The sequence below is a fragment of the Pseudorasbora parva genome, chromosome 19 (genome assembly GCF_024679245.1).
Source record: "Pseudorasbora parva isolate DD20220531a chromosome 19, ASM2467924v1, whole genome shotgun sequence".
NCBI classification, from domain to species: domain Eukaryota; kingdom Metazoa; phylum Chordata; class Actinopteri; order Cypriniformes; family Gobionidae; genus Pseudorasbora; species Pseudorasbora parva.
Genome location: NC_090190.1, coordinates 14,889,147 through 14,910,235, shown reverse-complemented (window position 1 = coordinate 14,910,235; position 21,089 = coordinate 14,889,147). Strand labels below are relative to the sequence as shown.

Here is a 21,089-nt window from a genome sequence, read left to right as displayed (position 1 = left end):
GTTTTGATCTGGACATCGGTGACATATTACAGTGTCGTTTTGCCATGCTTGCTCACAAACACGTGAAAATAGTCTCATTTTGAAGCAAACACGCTAAGGAACAAGCTGATATAGCGTTTGAGGCTAGTAGCTTTACAATGAGTTTGTGATCCAAACAGGAATATGACTCATGTGTTTGCTTGTTCAAAGTAGTCATTTATATCTTTGTGATTCTTTTGATAATAAATGTACTGTAAATTATTGGATCGGTGAAATAAATATCTGCTCAGCGATATTCTTGAGGCCGATAGCTTTCATTTGATTTAGGACTTGCCTATTTTAGGTGTGTTTGTGTGATAAAAATATGAAATTTTTATAATATTTGTATAATTTTCTCAAGGGGTGGGGGGTCGAATTCAGACCGTATTATTTTCTTCTATGCAATATAAATGCAGAAGTTGTTGGATTATTAAGAAAGCTGAGGTTCTAATCTTTCAAATGATACCATATATGTCTAGTTTTGTGGTGCATGAGTTATAGATTTTAAAAAAAGATTATGATGATGCAATTTTGTCCAATGGGGGTGCAGAGCTAGGAAGTGTATGTAAGATTGTGGCCAAAACTGGTACTGCAATCACGTTTTTAAAATGACTGTAGAGCGGTGTATCCCCCTCCCCCCGGATGCCGAATCACTACTGACTTCGTGATTGGTAGACAGGTGGAGGGTGGAGCTTCAGGCCAAAACATCATCAGCTGAGGGCTGCAACAACAACAACTAAACGACAATATCCTGGCCAGACTACTGTTGTCAGTGATATAAGTGTTAGAAATTAACATGATTTTTTTTGTAAATTTTGTGAATTTTGTGAATTTTATGATTAATTGAAATACATTTCTTAAATACAGTTCCTTTAAGTGTTTGTAAAAATTACATTCATTTTGCACTTAAGTGGATTCTGTTTAAAAGTTTGTGATTTCCATAATAATTTCCTTTTGTAAAAGTTTGCTAAAGTCTAGGCCTACTTTAGTTTCACGAGGGAGGTATTTTTGGGTGAGCTGTTCCCTTAATAAACATATATGCCAGAGAAGGAGAGAGTGAGAGTTGTCAAGGGAGGAGAAATAGAGAAAAGTGTTTTTCTTGGACTCATTGGAACATTTAATGCTTTCACAATTGCAGACAGCGGGGTGTCAGTACTGGAGATAGAGAAAGCAGATCACTCCAGCAGTTCATCATGTGCTCATACTGGCTGCCTTTTCAGTTTCTCTCCCTTAACTGTCTCAGCCATATGGATTTAAGGACAAAGACATACGGTTATGCTAATTACAATGGCCATATGCAGGACTGTAAAGGTGTACCTGCACCATGATAAAGACACTGAGAATGCCACACACATAAAAAGCCAGATGAGAAGAGCGTGGGCATGCATGTGAGCGTGTTTATATGCCTGTGTTTGTTCCATCAGAGGAGACTGTGACATTTAAAGGATGAGAGACCCTTTTCATACTGAAAACTGGAAACTAAGAAGCAATTTTCATTTCATTGATGCACTTCATAGGCTAAGAGGAGAGAACAGAGAGGCAGAAAGAAAGCGCGTTGGAGAGGACGTTTGGAAGTGAGACAGAGGGAAGTCAAACATCGAAAGTGGAGGGGGAAAAAAAGAATACAAATGAAGGCGGATGAAGCGCAAACAAGATGCGTTGCTGCCATCTCTCTCTCATACAATTTCCGTTTCTCTTGTGTATTATTCTATAGCGCCACTGTTACTCAGACAAGTATAGCAGAATATGAAGACGGGGTTTTCGGGTGGCACGGCAAACCAAAAACTTCCCGGCATCCCTTCTGCTCAACGAATGATGACGCACTGTTCTGCTGACACAAGTCATCTGATTGCTGTGTCACGGCAATGGTTTTAGGCGAGTGGCAGCGCTCCGGCTACAGACGTAGTCTTTTTTTCCTCCCAGACGCACTGCGGCACAGCCAGACAACTAGAGTGGAGGCACAGGAGCTCACAGCTGCAGTCTACTGGCTTGTTTTGGGGAGGCAGAGGAGCCGAGCACTTCTTCTCGAAACGCCGTCGTTCTGCTCCTCTCCGCCGTTTAAGGATAATTTTCATCGGGGCAGAGCAATCGAAGAGAGCAGAGCCAAGAAAGAAGACGAACTCTGGGGTCAAACAAACTTGGAATTACGCTCCGTCTCAGATGCAGACTGAAAATTTGGAGAAACAAGCCCGGATCGAGATTCTTTTGGAGCTGCTGATGCCATTGTGTGCATGCATTGTGTTCCCAGGCTGATAAGTCGGCGATAAAGATTCCAGTGTGTCGCCTGTCCGTCCCATCGTAAAACCGTCCCGTCGCGAGACGTCCAGTCATCCGGGCCCGCCTGCGTTCCCATTCGCGGCGACTGGCCAAAGTGGCTGCTCCGAGGGTAAAGTGGCTTTCGGGTCCTAGACTTAGTCCTTGTCCAGAGAGCAGGGCAGAGCAGGACAGAAACGGCGACACAGCAGCTGAGCCGAGCTCAGCCAGACAGACGTTGTGACCTAAATCAGCCCCAGTCATGTCTGGACGCAGCCAGAGCGAGGCAGACGGAGAGGAAGAGAGCGAGAGAGGGGGAGAATGCGACCCCCACACGTACTGACTAGTACATATACTCGCACTACGGTAGGTTTAGACGGCTGCGATTCGCCTGTAGTTTGTTTTCGTTCAGTTCTTGCTGATGCTGTCCTTAGACTAGCTTATCTGTGCCTGTGCTTCTATCTTTGTGCCATAGGGATGGAGATAAACCAAGGAGTCTGTAAGGGGAGGGGGAGACAGAGTTGTCTCTCTCTCTCCCTCTCTTGCTCTTTTCGGCACCGCTTTATTTCGTTCTATTAGCTCGTGTTCATATTCACAGTGTGTCTGCGTTGATCTCCACCATTGCTGCAGAGCGAAACATAGAGCCGCTGTCCCCCTCACCTCCCCCGTTTGCACTTTTGGGTCCAGGTAAGACATTCACTTATTCGTCTTCGACAGCCAAATATGCGAACCCCCTTAGTTTGAGTGCATGGGGGTGGGCGGACGGTTTTGTGCATTACGTTTATTTGCTTTTGGTAAAGTCGACGCACAATAAAAGGCAATATCGTGAACAAGAGCACATCCCCCTCCTCCCAAGCGCAGACTCCAAGGGAATATTACGAATTTACAGTTAGTAGGTTATGCTTGCGCTGCACGCACCTTGCTCTTGAACTGAAGGACAGCTAATAACATCTCTCAGATATGCGCTTGAACGTCGTTGAACAGTGTTAGTTATAGTAGACTTTATAACGTATGCCTTTATTTGGCAACAAATATTGCCAAACATATTTCTCAGCACAAATCATCCCATGTTCAGCAGTAACAATGCTGGTCACAGGGGAAAACAGAAGGCTGATATCTAGAACGTCTCCACTCGGATTCCTCCTGCTAGCAAATCACTTATTATTAATCATTTCTTGGAAAAAAGTACAACTTTACAGTTCTATTCACATCCACCTGCACAAGCCACATTAAGTGCTCTCACATTAAGTGCCGTCATTGATGAGAACTCACAGAGGTATTTCTCTGTTAAGAGGATCTCAGTTCAAAGTTACAGGTGTCGTATTACATATCAGTACTGTGAGATATGTAACCTTTTGTAATGCTCTTTCAGTGTCAAATACAGTCGGGTATGCGCAGCACGGCGCCGGAACAAGATGGGCCATATGTTCTTCATGGGAGGCATAAAGTAATGTCAACCTACCCATGCAGGTGTACAGTAGATTAGCTTGTGCTATATGTTTTATTTAGATGATGGAACAGTTATTATAATATATGTGATATTACAATACTGATTTTATAGTAAATATTATATAATAGTTATAACTGTATTACAGTTATATGCATTGTTTGTAGACTCTGATTGTGCACAGTCTTTTTGAACTAAACTTGAACTAATAGTTTTTGCACTTTGAGATTCTTCGGAATGAAAAGTATATAAATAAAACATTATTATTATTATTATTATTATTATTATTATTATTATTAATAATAATAATAATAAAAATCACTCAGATTTACCCCAGAAAGCAGTTGAAAGGCACAAGATGTTTTGATTAAAATATCGGAAACCACTAGATCACTGTTATATATTTTGTTGACTTATTATTTGGATACTTACATTATCCTAATATATTTCCAAGAATGTTTAAATCCAGAGAAATAAGCAATTTTAACCAGGACACAGACCGTGTCCGTGCATCGCCTATCAATGACATCATACCCGCGTTACCCTCCATTTTTATTTATATAATGTAGAAACAACACCAAAGACGCTTTAATATATAATGTGTTTTATTGAGGCGAGGAGCTGTTTGGATACATTCTTCGACAGAAAATGAATCGTTGTTATATAGCTCAACACAGTTAGTTTTTCGTTTAAATCAAATGTTCTTGATTTACAGTGAGTAGCATGTTTTTACCATGTCTAATATTGATCTTAGCTTACTGCAGTGTGCAACATGTGCAGTGTCCCAACAAGTAGCCTAGCATTTTAACCGATTAAACTCCAAGACCATTTTTGGGGATTTCCGCCTGGATTTGCCCTACCCAAATTGAAAAGCTTCCCATACACACATACAGTGGTCTAAGTTTAAAATGTTAGTGTCATTTAACAGGAAACCCTTTGACATTACATAAAACACTGCTAAAAGTAATAAACATGTAGGTAAATGTTGTAATAACCCCCCAAAGAAGCCCCCCATTTTTGAAAGTGTGTAACTTAGACAAACTTATTTTTTTCCATTATATTCTGGAATTTAAGTTTCTGTGTCATGTTGTATGCAATATTTATTTAAATGGGCCTGAAGGGATGACCCCCCCTCCCCTGCTACCCCCCTCCACCACCATATACAGTGATATAAATGCAATATCCCAGTGTCATTAAATTAGTCTGGAATCAGCCCAAACTGTCTGCAGGCTCATAGAGCACACAGGGCCTGAGTTACACACTTTCAGAAATGAATTAATACTTTTTTTTGGGGGGGGGGGGGATTACAGCATAGACAACATATACTTACATGTTTATCACTTTTAGCAGTGTTTTATGTCACTTCAAAGGGTTTCCTGTAAAATGACACCAACATTTTGAACTTAGACCACTGTATGTGTGTATAGGAGGCTTTTCAATTTGGGTAGGCCAAATCCAGGCAGAAATGGCACCAGAGTAATTTAGCATAAATACATTACTTTGTCTAAAACAAATGCCAAAGTGATGCATATCTCCAGAAAGTAGAGACTCTAAGCTTTCAAATGGTACCACAAATGAGGTCAGAGCTCCTCCACAGACATTTAAAATTAAAAGTATATACATGACGATGTCATTCCGGACCCTGTACAGGGTCCACAGAGTTTAAGTGGATAATATAACTTTCAACACACTCAAATGTGTCTAACATGACAAAACAGTGATGCATTATCCCACATAAGCTTGACCGGAAGAAGCGGAAGCGGTCATCTGTGGCATAATCAGCCGGATCTCAGGAAAAATGCTTATAAATAGTAGGAGTGTGCAATGTCGTGGAATGTATACACCAAAACTCATTTTGGCGTGCATATGATACGCACTTTATGGTGTATTATACATACACACCCCCCCCCACCCCACTACCCTAAACCTACCCAAGAGAGCGTGTCATATATACGCCATAAAGTGCGTATCATATGCATGCGAAAAACAGCGTATCATATGCACGCCAAAATGAGTTTTGCCGTATACATTCCACAACATTGCACACTCGTACTACTTAAGCTCCACTGCTGTTGAGGAGTGTGTCCCGCTTGTCTCTAGAATCACTCAGCAGCCTCGTTACGCTCCACCCTTCCAGCTTCTAGCTCCACCCTTCTTCATACTACAGTAACTTTATTAAATATAAAATACATGAACACACATCCATGAATATGATTTCTTTCCAAGTCCAGTCAGATTCTTTTCCACCGACTGTAGAGGTGAAGACTACAACTCCCATGAATCTGAGAAAGCATGACATATTATGAAAATATGGTAGGAACGATGAAGCTTTTTAAAACTAAAACTAAGATAGGGGCATCTATATTTGAGATTACAAACACATGGTTGTAATCGACATAAACACCTTGCATATCCTTTTTGGATACTTTGTGTCACCCTGAAAGGGTTAGTTCACCAAAAAAGGAACATTTGGTCGTTAAATACCCTCATGTCTTTCGACACCCGTAAGACCTCCGTTCATCTTCGGAACACAAATTAAGATATTTTTGATGAAATCCAATGGCTCAGACAGGCCTTCATTGACACCAATGTCATTTCCTCTCTCAAGACCCACAAAAGGCACTAAAGACGTCATTACAAAGCCCATCTCACTACAGTGGTTCTACAATAATTTTATGAAGCAACGAGAATAGTTTTTGTGCGGAAAAAACAACAACTAAATAACGACTTCTATAGTGATGGGCTGATTTCAAAACAAAACTTCGAACCTTTATGAATCAGTGTATCAATTCATGTTTCGGATCGCCAAACTGATGAAGGCTGCGTCCGAAAACCTAGGCCGCTGACTCGTTGCCTCACTGCCTTATCAGGCAATGGCTTGTAAGGCAGCATTATGTGCATGAAGGCACCTCCCGAAACTTATTTCAGACAGACTTCTAAGGCAGTGTAACAGTTTAATGATCCACAGCAAAATAGAGAGAGCTTTGGTGAGAACTAAACACATATTTAATTACTACATTAGTCATTTTTCGCTAGAAATGACATCAGAAGTGGAAAATATTGGTTAAAAACATACATTTACACACAAACTGACAAGCAAATGTAACTTTCGGGCGCCATCTTATTTTCCAAGCTCAACTGTCACTAAATGGAAAGCACAGGATTGTGGGATATCAAAGGCAGCTATGGATACATGTGCACTGCCTTCAAAAATCGATCAAATAAAGGGATCTCAGGAGACAGGAATTGAAGCTAACATTAGATTCGGACGTGGCTTGATGCCTTCCTGCCTTGAAATGTGTCCTCAGAAGGCAGCATTTTTCATGTTTCGGACGCAGCCAAAATCACGTGACTTTTATCCGAATCATGTTTGATACACCGATTCATACCGTTTCTTTGTCTTGAAATCGGCCCATCACTATAGGAAATGACATTGGTGTCAATGAAGGCTTTTCTGGATTTCAAGAAAAATATCTTCATTTGTGTTCCGAGGATGAACAAAGGTCTTATGGGTGTCGAATGACATGAGAGTGAGTGTTTAAAGATCGAATTTTCATTTTTGGGTGAACTAACCATTTAAATGTTACAGTTTCACCTTTTTTTATTTATTTATTTTTTTTATAAAGAGGAACTTTTTGTCATAAAATTTGGTTTATTGGATTGGCCTGTAACATTTATAAGCTGGGGCTTATTGAAGGCTCAATTTAAAACAAATGTATTCTATCACTGCAAAAAATAGTGTAGCTTTTGTAGCGGCAACGTTTTGACAGTCTACCCTGCAATTCATAACAATGGGCTTTATTAGTCCCTAATTTAACATATTTTTCGTCAAATTACCCCAGATGTTTCGCTTTGGTGCCCCTGTGCTGGTGGTGAATTCTGTGTCCTCGCGTGACACTTGCAGTAAAGTTTGTGGTTATAGTATCTCTGTCACTGCAATCAACACCAGTCATTTGTGGTGGATGAGTTTAAGATTCGCTCTCTAACGAATATGAATAATAGATTTTAGGACGAATTCAATGCAATTTCTCTCTGTGCCAACATTCACACAGGATTCAGTGGCATCGCATCAGTTACACCCTCATGGACTGTGCCAAGCATCCAGTTGTCCATTTGCTTTTCACCAACATCAATGACATCAACATTAACGTTTCCATAAATGACTCTTAAATGCTTGCATCATGGAATCTTACGTACTCGCAACAAAGCATTTAATGCAAGTGTATTATGTCATATCAGGATTACAGTACATGCATTCAATCTGTTGCTTTTCATAGCAGAAAGTGGGTCACGTATCTCAGCTCGTGCCAGACCCCACTCATCTCCATATGTTTCAATCAAGAGCAAGACTTTCATTTGCCAGCTCTTCCATCCCTGTACATCAGTTATTATATCCCTTTTTGCTTAATACAGTGCATTTGAGCATACGCTTTGATGCTTGGTTATTTTCTAAAGGCCTCTTTTGTTCCGAACTGCCTTCAATCTTTCTTAAATGACTTCAAATGACTGAGCCCGCAACCCATCCACACGCACACCCCGCCCCGCCACAGCACACATCTGAATACACTTGAAGCCCTTAGACTATAACAGAGAATTTACAGCCGAACAAGCTGTAAATAGCTTTACCCCATTATCCGTAGGTTTTCCAGAAGGATTCCTTATGTTGTGGATTATTTTCGAAACCAAAAACCAAAAAGAAACAAAACACTTTTCAACCACTTTTGGAGGTTGTTGAGTTTCCCGAGTCTGTATACACTATAAATTCACTCAGTGTTCTCAGATTGAGCTTAAAATAAACTTCATAATTCAGTCATTTCTGTATATTCCTCTAAATATAAATGTTCATTTTTTTAGGCGTTAAACATAGCCTAGAGTTGCCATTAACATGTCACTGATAATGTTTTCAAACCGACAACAGACTGCTCTGATCCATATGTGGGTCAGCGACATGCGACCTGTGAAATCACGGAGGACACATTCTGTTGAATAACCACCCTAAAGTTCACATGTAATCATACGCTGCCATCAAAACCAGGGACAAACATTTAAAAAAATGAAATGTAGCGCAAAAACACACACTTGCTAAATTGTTTGAGGCGGACAATTTCAGCATGCAACTGATTTGCATATTTATATCTAAAAGCACAGCGCGTTGTTTATATCAATGCATGTTTTACACGGTCGTGCTGTTCCTATCAGTTCAGTGTCCTCTGAATGCATAAATAAGCAGGAGTATTGCACTGACTAGTTTTGTTATTGTCTTCATTACACACTGACAGTAAGCAAATGTGTGGAATGCACTTCAGGGCACTTTCCATGCCTTCATTATGGCTGTGTAATATTCAGCCGAGCTCATGTCCATTTTTAAAGCTGGCATGGGGTGTATTGTGCCTCAGTGTTTTGCTGCGGTCACTGGGCTTGTTATTTCCCCTGAGCTTTCCCTTTTATAACCACCTGAAGCTAACTCGCCACAATATCTGAATCAAAATTGAATTACACATGTACACAGACTGGTTTTATTAAAAATCATAGCTTGTAACTGTTGGAAATCTAGTTGTTTTACTGTAGTCATTAAGCATGCTAATTACACGGTTCTCTTGAATAATTGATTCTGATTGGTCAGTCGTGGCATTCTGTGGTCAAATATTTTTGCATAATGACCCCTATACTGTAGCTGTGCTAGTTATTGACTATTGTAGCATTTTGTGGTCTCTATTTTTCTCATATAATTTTTGTTCTTCTTTTTTTTTTAAGTAGCTGTGTAATAAGCCCTCTTTTTTTCTAATTAAGGGTTTATTTTTATAGTGATCCAATAAATGTGCATTATCCTTATCCTTTACCTGAGTCCATGGCAGTCCATAGAACCGCTTGCGGGAAAATTATGAAATTTAGCATACAGATAGAGAACAGTCTCATTATTAACCACAGCAAATTTGGACTCTATAGCATTATCAACTGTCCAAATTTGCACACATTTATGCTAATAACTTTTGGGCATCAGCTATTTGCACTAAGTAAATAGATTCTGTGTACACTCTAACAAATTAGCACATTTTCTTACTGATTCTGACTATTCACACTTAATGTAAATAGCTTCTATTGCTATTTGCACTTAGTGTAAATAGCCAAACATTTAGAAAATAGCCCTCCCTACTCTAACCCTACCCAATACTTTTATTGTTGTTATATTCTTTAGGCACTTTTTCACATTAAGAACATTTTCTTAATTTTTATTGAAAGTAAATGCCTTTCAGATGTGATTTGTGATGATAAAAGTGATAAGAGCAAGCTCTGCAAAATGTGTTTGCTCCTCTGAAGAGATGGAAATATAAACGCTTTTTTTAGTCTTGTTTGGGCCAAACAGGCATTGGTAGGCGGAGCTAGTACGAATAGCATGTGCCAACAAAGAACACTATTTGCACTTGGTGTGAATAGACACTCGTAATTTTGAACCATACGGGCTAGAAAGAAAATGTGAGGCTTTATCTCTGCAACACTTGTTTAGCATATTGAGTCTTGTTACATCTAATCACAAGCATGAGCTGAGGCTACTTGCAGTGCTTTAGCACAGTGTCACCTATAGTCAATACTTATAACGTCTGAATGGTTTGTTCAAAAATTATAAAAGTCTTCTGATTCAGTGCAGCATACCAAGTCGAACGATACCAATTTTTTCCATTTCAGCCATTTTGAGTATCTGCTATTTCGAACTTTGATGTAAAACACATTTTCACATTGTTCCGAAACTTAGGCTGCATCCGAAATCGCATATGTGCCTTCTATATAATATGCGAAAAACAGTTTGTGAAAGAAGTATGTTCGAATTCCCAGAAAAAAAGTAGGCAAAAAGTACCCTGATGACCTAATTCTTCCAGCGAGATTCTGAAGTGGGAATACAGTGGATACTTTACGGACCCATGAGGCCATGGAAAAGGCTTTATGAATGGCATTGAAGCTAGTAACTGACGCTGCTAAACCCTTACAAATAAAGGTACCAGGAAAAAACAAAAAGAGTTTTTCATGGTGATGCCATAGAAGAGCTATTTTTGGTTCCCTGAAGAACAGTTTTTGTGAAAGGTTCTTTAAAGAACCATTTTTTTTCTAACCATTTTAGAATCTAAAGACACTTTCTGTGCTACAAACAACCTTTTATGCAATGGAAATGTTCTTTGGATATTAAAGGTTCTTCATAGAACATATACCCTGCCAAATAACCTTTTTTTTACATAGTCATACTACATTTTTTTTAACCAAAAGCTGATTTTTTTCAGCTGATTCTGAGGCTGTAACTTTGCATGCTTTGGCATATTGACTTTGCATGTGTCATTATCACCTCACAATGACCATACATTTATTTGGTAACAATGGCACCTATTGCAATTAAATCTAATTAATATTGATTGTATTTGTAATTTTTCAACCATTTTGCCTAAAATAATAAAACCAATTCAAATGACTAATTGCAGTTGGTCCAAGGCTTGAGGCCTGCTCTCATGCATTTATGAGTCTACTATTGATTGTTCCAAACCAAGCTTCATTTGACAGCAATGATAATTGATAACGCATGATAACCTCTGCTTAATATCTGAAACCTAATTACCATTTTGGGGTTTATTTTAGTTTATAATGACCTGCTGACTGCACGTTTGCTCTGACATATCAAGAGCAGATGCAGCATAAAGGTAAAAAAAAGAAAAAAAGTTTTGCTACCGCAGACTATAAACTCCTTCACAGTTGACTCCCAGAAATGTTGTTTATATAAATAGATAAGTTGATTCTGCTCAACACAGCATGCCTGCATAAACACGATTCCGTTTTCTCCAGAATAGCTCTCTGTAGAGGTTGCTTGGCGTTCCTTCGCACACTTTATGATCCAGTACGAGGCATTTGGGCCTGAGATCTGAGCAGTGTTTCCTATGAGGATCCTTTGGTTGTGCTGTGCAATCTGCCGCTCACCGCTGACAGCAGTCCATACACACACACCAGCATCATTACCCATTCCCACTGAAGCTGAGCTCCGCTCTGTTTGTGTTTGTGTGTTTACAGTAAACGGCGGGATAAAAGGCGTGCTGAAGTGAGTTGGTCAGACAGGCCTTGCCAAACCCACAGGCTGTTCTGCTGCTTTGCTACCGCTGTGGTGTTTTGATGTGCGCTACTGTGCAGATGCAGTTTTTGGGAGATCACCAACAAGCTACATAGATGAGACTCTGGTAAAGTAAGGAATATCTTTCAAGGTTAGTGTCAAATCCCAAGGGCATCACGATGCAGCTGTTCCTAGCACAATGTCAGTTTGTCAGGCCATAAGGCATCTGTCCCTGCTTGCTACGCCAAAAGCAGTTCAACAGAAGTGAGGATGCCCTTGTGAAAAAGAAGTGCTTAATTGCATTAAACATGTAGTGTACTTCAAATTGCAAATGTATATTAAAAACCTACTTGCAGATAATAAAAAAAATAAAATGAAAGGCCACTTAAACTTTCATGACTATATGTTTCTGAACATACTTAAGAATTGACATGCCTCTTTATAAAATAAAAGTTTTATTTTAAAGTAAATTTTAAATTATGTTTTTATAATCTTTTGTCGTGATTTAGGATGGAATTTCATGCTTATTGTATTTTTTTATTTTACGTTTTTATACAAATCACGATGCACATATTCATACAAAATCACCCCCAATCATATGCTCCCAATATAATAGGCAATAACCATGAAATATAAAAATGCAAATACTTTAAGGCCTGCTGAAAAAGTGAATTATATTGAATCTAAATTTAAACATAATGCATTTTCATTTAATTGCAATTGACATGTTGTTAAAGGGATAGTAAAAATTGTAATTTTGTCATCTTTTACTCAAGTTGTGAGTGAACTGAATGTAATATTTCCGGACACTTAAAGGGATAAAATCAAAATTCTGGCATTTACTCACTTTTGACATTTGGACACTACTATTTGTACAAATTTACTATTTGTAATGTTTTTGAAAGAAGTTTCTTCTGCTCATCAAGCCTGCATTTATTTGTTTAAAAATACAGAAAAAAAATGTAATATTGTGAGATATTATTACAAATTAAAATAATTAGTTTTCAATTTATTATAATTTAAATGATCTTTTATTTCTGTGATAAAAGCTGAATTTTCAGTATCATTCCTCCAGTCTTCAGTGTCACATGATCCTTTAGAAATCATTCTAATATGATGAATCATTTTCAAAGTTGGAAACAGTTTTTTTTTTTTTTTTTTTTTTTTTTTTTTTTTATTTACAAACAAACTATAACAATACAATAGACACATGTATTACACATAATATTAGAATATTATCTTGATAGGAAATAACATTAACAACAAATATAAAGGCTGAGTGTTATTGCATACAGGTTGATTCTAGATATGAAAGAAATGGCAAAAATTCAGTAAGGAAAAAAAAAAAAAAAATGCCAGGAGTGAAGAAGCAGTGTGTGTGTGTGTGTGTGTGTGTGTGTGTGTGTGTGTGTGTGTGGGGTGTGGGGTGGGGGAAACAGTTTTGCTGCTTAATATTTTTTCATAACCTGTGATACTTTTTATATAATACTTTGATGAATAAAAAATAAAACAAATCAAAATAAAAAAAGAAGCAAATGTTTTAAAAATAGAAATCTTTTGTAACAACAATATACACTACTGGTCAGTAATTTGGGGTCATTCATTTTTTTCTTTCTTTTTTTTAAATAAATCAATAATTTTATTCAGCAAGGATGTGTTAAATTGTTAAAAATTGATAGTAAAGGAGATTCATATTATTTGAAAATGTTTTTATTTTGAATAAATGCAGTTCTGTTGAACCCTGTATTGATCAAAAATATTAGGCAGCAGAACTGTTGGCAACACTCATAATAAATCAGAATATTAGAAGGATTTCTGAAGGATCATGTGATAGACTGGATGTCACATGACACTGAAGACGTGAGTAACGATCCTGAAAATTCAGCTTTGCATCACAGAAATAAATGATGATTTAAAGTATAATAAATTGAAAAACAAATATTTTAAGTTGTAATAATATATCACAATATTAAAAAAATCTGAAAGTTTTTTTGATCAAATAAATGCAGGCTTAATGAGCAGAAGAAACTTATTTCAAAAACATTACAAATAGTAATGTGTCCAAACTTTTGGCCTGTACTGTGTGTATACATACATACATATATATATGTATATATTGGTATAAACTTGTGTGTGTGTGTGTATATATATATATATATATATATATATATATATATATATATATATATATATATATATATATATATATATATATATATATATATATATATATATATATATATATATATATATATATATATATATATATATATATATATATATATATATATATACACACACACACACAAGTTTATACCAACATTCTTCAAAATATTGTCTTTTGTGTTCAACAGAAGAAAGAATATTATATAGGTTTGGAATAACTTGAGTGAGTAAATGATGCCAGAATGTTGATTTTTGGTTGAAAAATCTCTTTAAGTGTCTGAGAACATTACATTCAGTTCGCACTTAATTAAATTATTTTACATTTTTAATTATTTCTGTACTCAATGCTATTGTGTATGACTTTTCACAAGGGAGTGCATGCGACATGCGCTTTATTTGAGAAGGACACTCTTATGAGCGTTGATATTCACTGTCGGGTGAAAATGTGCGACCACACACTCAGACCGGCTCACACCGCGTCGCTCGGCTTACACAAGTACATAATGAGACGAAGGTATTAGTCAGTTGTCTAGCTGAACAGATACTGGCGGCTCCCACACTAGGATGTGCGCCGTGTTATTGTGTTCCACCGGTGGCCTGCCGCGCACGAATAAACACAACACCAGACTGATGGAAGGACTCCAACTCCATAAGAACAACATGTACAAACAGGGGCCGAGAGCAAATTCAATAAATCTGAGAGGCTTCAGAGCGTCTTCAGAAAAGATGAGCAAAATAAGGCCACGTTCGGCACCTGCCCACTTTGAAACCTCACTTTTCTTTCACACTTCAAGTATTTATATAGACTTCGCAGTAAAAGAGACTAGGATAGTTACCTAAACGTCATGAAAGAGAAACAGTGAAGCTGTAATCGAAGTGCTGTCCGGCCAGTGGGGCCTATGAGGGTCTATCTCACTGGTTGTTGTTTATGTGTTGATCTGCCCGGAGGTGGTCAGCGATCAAACCGAACTCAAAAAGCAGTCCCTTCTGCTTGATCTTACCACGCAGTACATGAAGCCCAGCGCTACTGGAGCAGAATGAATGGAGCTGCAGGGCCAAACTTCCTCTCTGCTCTCCATCAACCGAGAGAAGGACAAAATGTTTTCAGCAGCATGAGTTCTGCATGCACAAGCAAAGCATAAGTCACTTGTAAATGACTCTGCATATAAACACAAACTGACACCCACAGAAATACAGGACACGTTGTTAACTTATGTAAAGAGGTGTAAGTGATACAGTGGGTTGAATTGCTGTCTGAGTGATGTATTACAACATACCATATACAAGACATTTGTTTATTATTGTTGTTTAAAAATGATAGAGGCTACAGCACATGGGATGACAGACTGTTCTTTTTCACAGGCAAACATTTTTCTTCTTTATTTCAGCAAGAAAATCCTGTTCTGGCAAGCCACAAGTCATGGGAGAAGACAAGGCTTTGAAAGGAGAAATAAACAGATTTGTTTCTGTCCATGGAGAAGTATGTGAATGCATAAATTCATTATGTTTCTCCAAGAAACATTGATGTTGTTGGGGAAGCTGTTTTAAAACTGTACGTAGCTCACCAAGGTAAGAAACATTTAAAGTTAAACTCATGTACCCTATAGTAGAAGCAAGCTACTGAACTCATGTAATTTCAAAGCTGACTTTCTTTCTTCTGTGCATGGGATAAAAGAAGATTTTGAAGATCAGTTTTAGTGACCATTGACTACCATTATATGGACAAAAAACGCACACACACACGCACTGAATTAATACACAACAAGCATGACAAGATCAAACATACTCTACCTTTCAAAAGTTTGGGGTTGGACTTCAGAAGTTCAGTCTTCAGTGTCACATGATACTTCAGAAATCATTCTAATAGGCTGATTTGCTCAAGAAGCATTTCTTTTTATTATCAATGTTTATAGATATCTAAAATACCTGTACAAGTGAGCTGGTTGTGATTAATAGAAATTGATCAATTGAATGTGTCTTTGCTGAATAAAATTATAATTAAAAGAAAATCTTACAGACCCCAAGCTTTTGAATTATAGTGAACATTGTAATAAATATAGCAGAATAAATAAATATATTCTAAAGTAGAATTCAGAAACAGCAGCATTTACCTAAATATTCCACACACAAAAATATGCAGGGATACAAATCAGTTAACTATTATTATTATTATTATTATTATTATTATTATTATTATTATTATTATTATTATTATTATTATTATTATTATTATTATTATTATATACTTCCCAACACAGGAGCAGAAGGGATTTTCACACTTGAAATAGTTAACTTTGGGGCGTTCTAAACCCCAGGTAAACTGAATCCTGGGTTATCTTGCTCCATGCTTCACACTGCTCATAAATTTACCCGGGGTTAACAATTAATCCTGGGTATTGATAAACCGACGTTTCACATGGGTCAACGTTCTTATTTGCGTATTTGCAGGCTCAGTGTCGTTGATTGGACAAACGTAGCATGCAACCTGTTTGCATAAAAGCTCTAGCATTGCGCTCCCTTGTTGATGACTGTACTATCGAGTTTATACTGAATGGGTACATCGGAATATAAGTGAACTTCACAACATTGTTTAGAACGGTGATAACCCGGGGTTGAACGCAGTGTGAAAAGCCCTAGAATAAACTATTGAATGGCATAACTGGCTTGTAAGGTATGAAGCCACTTTGAATTCGGCTCAGAAGAGGATAAAATACTGTTCAGTTTACAACAAAGTCTGTGTGAAAGAGTCTTTTGTCACTGTGGAATATGTAAATAGATATGTGCCTGAACATTCCTCCTGAACACTCCCTATGCTGGTGTATTTTTTTACCTTAACATCAAGTCCTTCTCTTGCACACACAGCCCTACCTGTCACTTCCTGCCAGATGATTTTAAAGACGGCGTACAATTTTCAATAATGTTCTGCAGGTCCTAAAGGAGCTCAATTACTCCGGGCCTACAGAGGCCACTGAATCAGCATTTCAAAGCGAAACTCCTTTCCACAAAGACCTTTGAATTGAAATAGAAAAGTTTCTCCTTCCCAGCAGTATGGGCTCAACTCCGATTGACCCCTTAAAATCTGTGCCTCTCTGTTGTAAAGAACAGGCATAAAATAAGGCAGAGTTAATAGAGTTTAGGACTAAGAGCCAAACCGCAATGGAATAGGAAGGAGACGGAAAGAGTCTGGAGAGAAACTGTGGCCGAGGGAGATTGAGCAAAGCGGAGAGAGAGAGAGAGAGTTCCCTAAGGGAGGGGGATTGGGTTTGGGCTGCCGGAGGAGATTCTGGGCTCTAATTGGCCGAATGCCTTCACTCGGCTTTCCCACAATGCCTTGTGTTGCAGTGACTTTCTCTAAAGTCTCAATGGACTCCTCAAGGTTACCGTCACTCTTCAGTGTTATCGCTGCACTCTAAGCCACTGTAGCAAATCTGCTTTTAGCGCAGCGATTATGGACTACTGAGAATAGCTGAATGTTCAAAATGCCTCAAACACACATACTTTTCATCAACTTTTACACACATTCTTCACACAGAACCACAATAAAACAGGCACAGGGTGACTCTCTGATAAAATCGGAAGAGTGAAATATTGTTGGTGAACAATAACTACATTTACACATGTATATGTGTGTGTGTGTGTGTGTGTGTGTGTGTGTGTGTGTGTGTGTGTGTGTGTGTGTGTGTGTGTGTGTGTGTGTGTGTGTGTGTGTTTCTTCTATGGCAGTAAAGAAGATGTAATGAAAAGTATGCCCTTGAATCCAAAAGTTGTCGAGGTGTCTTTTCACTTCCATTCCCTTGGACAATTTTTTTTTTTTTTTGCTTTTCTTTTAGCATCGCCACAGCTAACCGAATAACCTCTTGTGTGTATCAAAGTGGAATCAAATAAAGAAATCCTCTCTACTTTCATTTCGTCCCATGTCTTTTCTCTTCTGTAAAGCCACAGGTATTAACCAAGTGATGATATTTCATGATATTAAAATGGCAGCCGAAAGAAAATATGTTTTTTTCTCAACCGCAGCCGCAATTGCATTACCGTTGTAGCGAGATATTTGGTGCTGTGTTTGCATATGTAATCTGAAACAGATTGATAAGAAACAGAGGTGTGCACGAACTAATAAATCAAACCCCTTGACCCAAATCTATGCTTTGATCCCATGGTGACGGGAAAATATGCATAAATCCTCTCTTCATATCCAGAAGCTCATATAGCAATTCCGACAACGCTCCGATGAGCAGACGTGGAGATCTTCAGGAAGCGCCATCTATATGATGGAAATAACTTTAAAACATTTATGAATGCCTACAGAATGAATACAGTATGTATTTCCTGCGTGTAAGCAGTTTTCCATAACAATATTTAGCCAGGAGCCGTCTTTCTTTCTCAAACGTGAACTTTTGGTCAGCATTATTATCAATTATGCAGTAGTATTCTCCTTCTGCTGGAAATTCATTATGAGATCAATAGAAATCACTTATGTCCAGTAGCAAAATCATTATGTATGTGCCAGAAATCCTTAAGCAGCTCAGGAGTGGAAGAGGAAAAAAAAAAAAATCTAAGGAATTGATTTAAAGACGGGACGGATATCAGCCATAAGAGTGTTGCGCTCTACACTTTCAATAGATTACAGCAGTGTGGCCTCATACAGTATCCGTGCATATGCATTTTGAAACAGCCGTGGATGTTTATTGTTAATGTAAGCAATGACTATAAGGGAGAGTAAGAACAGGGCCATAACCATTTTAAAATCATGTTTCTTGTCATGTCAAATTAAGTTATTTTTTATATTTTCTATTCAAAATGATGAAATGTAATTAAAAACACTAAGCCCCGCCCTCTTTGATTTGATTGGCCATCTCACTCATTCTGACAGTAATGAGTGCTCTAGACCACTGAGGCAGACCAGCCTAAAAATGTAACATTTTACTTTTGTCATCCCAGCAACCAAACAGAGTGGTGTGTCTGTGTAATGAGATACAGCAGAGCAGCATCAAGAATATCAAAGGTGGAAGACACGTGACCATGCTTCAGATTTTGACGCCTTGTGAGTGAGAATGGGTTGCAACTGTTGAACTGCTTTAATAATATGTTTCATGAATTATTTTATGTTTACAAGGTTTACTTGCTGAAAAGCTTATTGTGCTCTTTAAAGGCATTTTCCCATTGTGACATATTATTGAGCCATGTTATCACAGAAGGTCAGTGTGAGTTAAATGAACTGTATCTCTGTTCTGGGTAGTACCGGTTGGAAATGTTCGATAGATTTTTATTTTTTGCAGCCAATACTTGTATGTGCCAGAAATGGATTTTCAATAATAAACATACTCTGAGAAATATTCACTGGGGTAAAAAGTCTCCATAACAAATATCACTAAACTCATAAGAAATTGTTTACAGAATTTATTTTTTACTGGTTAAGCTGCTTTATGTAATTTCTGTGCTACTAGCTATACTAAAACGAATATCAGAAATAATAAAAATACTGAATTGCAAAAACATTTAACATAAGACTGGTTTTATGGACATGTTTAACATGTTTCATCACTTGTTTAATGAATAAGACCCAACGACTGTTTCCAAAAAGGTTTTCATATACATGTATGTCTTCCACTGTTCTGCATCTCAGACCACTGAAGCCAATGTTACCATTCCAGACTAGTCAAAAAAAGAAAAAGGTTTTGAAAAAGTGGCAAATCAAACAAAGTGGCTTTGAGTATGGGCGACTAAAGTAAAAACCCTCACATCCAGTTAAAATCACCAAAGATTACATAATATAGAAAGACGGTTCACTCGTATTACTTATGAATGTGTTTTATGTATTTTAGTCTATATGTGTATACAGCACTTTGTTAAGCACTAGTTGTTTTTAAAAAGTGCTTTAGAAATACATTTTGCTTTGCTTATGAATGTGAGAAATTGCAATGCACAATATGGTGGAATACATCCCGCCTTCTAAATAATAGAGCCAATCACTGATTAGTAAACTCACTGCATCACTGCAGCTACCATTAGAAGCTCCGTTTCTGTAGAAACCTGTGACTCATGCTTAGGACTGAACATGTTCATTGGCTGGTCTAGCCTGAAAAATACGCCTTTTTAGCGCAATTTAAGTATAAGAAGTCAAATTAATGGGAATTTTTTTTTTTTTTTTGGTAACACTTTGGTATGGGGAACATATATTCACTATTAACAAAGACTTTTGCCTCCTCAATAAACTCCTAATTTACTGCGTAATAATAGTTAGTAAGGTAGTTTTTGTAGCATTTAAGTTTAGGTATTGGGTAGGATTAAGGGATGTAGAATAAGGTCATGCAGAATAAGGTATTAATATGTGCTTTATAAGTTCTAATGAACAGCCAAATATCCTAGTAATATGCTAATGAGCAACTAGTTAATAGTTAATAACTAAACCTTAAAATAAAGTGTTACCATTATTATTATTTTTTATTTAATTATGAGTTCAGCAAGCAATTTTTGAGAGTTTGGGATTCCCCTATTCCAATAGATAGGACTTGGTCTTGGATCCCTGGAATAGCTGCCCTGAGGCGTTGCAAATATGGCCGCAGAGTAAAAAGACTTTAATTGAATAGGACTTCGAAAGCACTCTTATCAGAATCTTTGTCACTGTAATTATGAATTATACAGTCTATTATCCTTCAGATGTATGATCAAGCTGATCAAAGTGTCTTGAATATATATAATTGAATAGTGGGAATATGCTTCCATTAACAGGTCCCTGCTTAAGGGCAGCAGTAGGACTATTTCAAGTAACATTTTTGTTTTACCATTATATGTACATGTTAACTTAAAAATAAACATAAAAATAATAATGCACATCTCTACACTTTTCTGAAAAAATAAGGTTCAGTGGGTTTCTATATAAACCCTATGGTTCTTGACTCAATTTTAAATTGACCTATTATGGCCTTTTTCACAAGAAATAAGTATCTGGTTTTCCCAGAATGTGTCTGTGAAATTTCAGCTCAAAATAAGCCACAGAAAATGTATTATAACTTGTCCAATTTGCCTCTATTTCGGTGTGAGCAAAAACATGCTGTTTTAGTGTGTCTCTTTAAATGCAAATGAGCTGCTGTTGCCCGCCCCCCATCCAGAAGAGGGCGTGGC

The 21,089-nt window shown here is 37.5% G+C and overlaps 1 long non-coding RNA gene across 2 annotated transcripts; it reads left to right on the top strand.

Annotated features, from left to right (window-relative positions):
• The first annotated feature begins 1,002 nt into the window (after nucleotides 1-1,002).
• On the top strand, nucleotides 1,003-17,872 carry LOC137047582 (uncharacterized). 2 transcript variants are annotated; one of them, XR_010899208.1, is made up of 4 exons: nucleotides 1,007-2,637; nucleotides 2,747-2,958; nucleotides 11,765-11,952; nucleotides 15,356-17,872. It is a non-coding gene; the product is annotated as an uncharacterized lncRNA (long non-coding RNA). The 2 variants fall into 2 exon arrangements; XR_010899207.1 differs by lacking the exon at nucleotides 15,356-17,872 and having other exon boundaries at nucleotides 1,003-2,637; nucleotides 11,765-12,942.
• The last annotated feature ends 3,217 nt before the right edge of the window (nucleotides 17,873-21,089 follow it).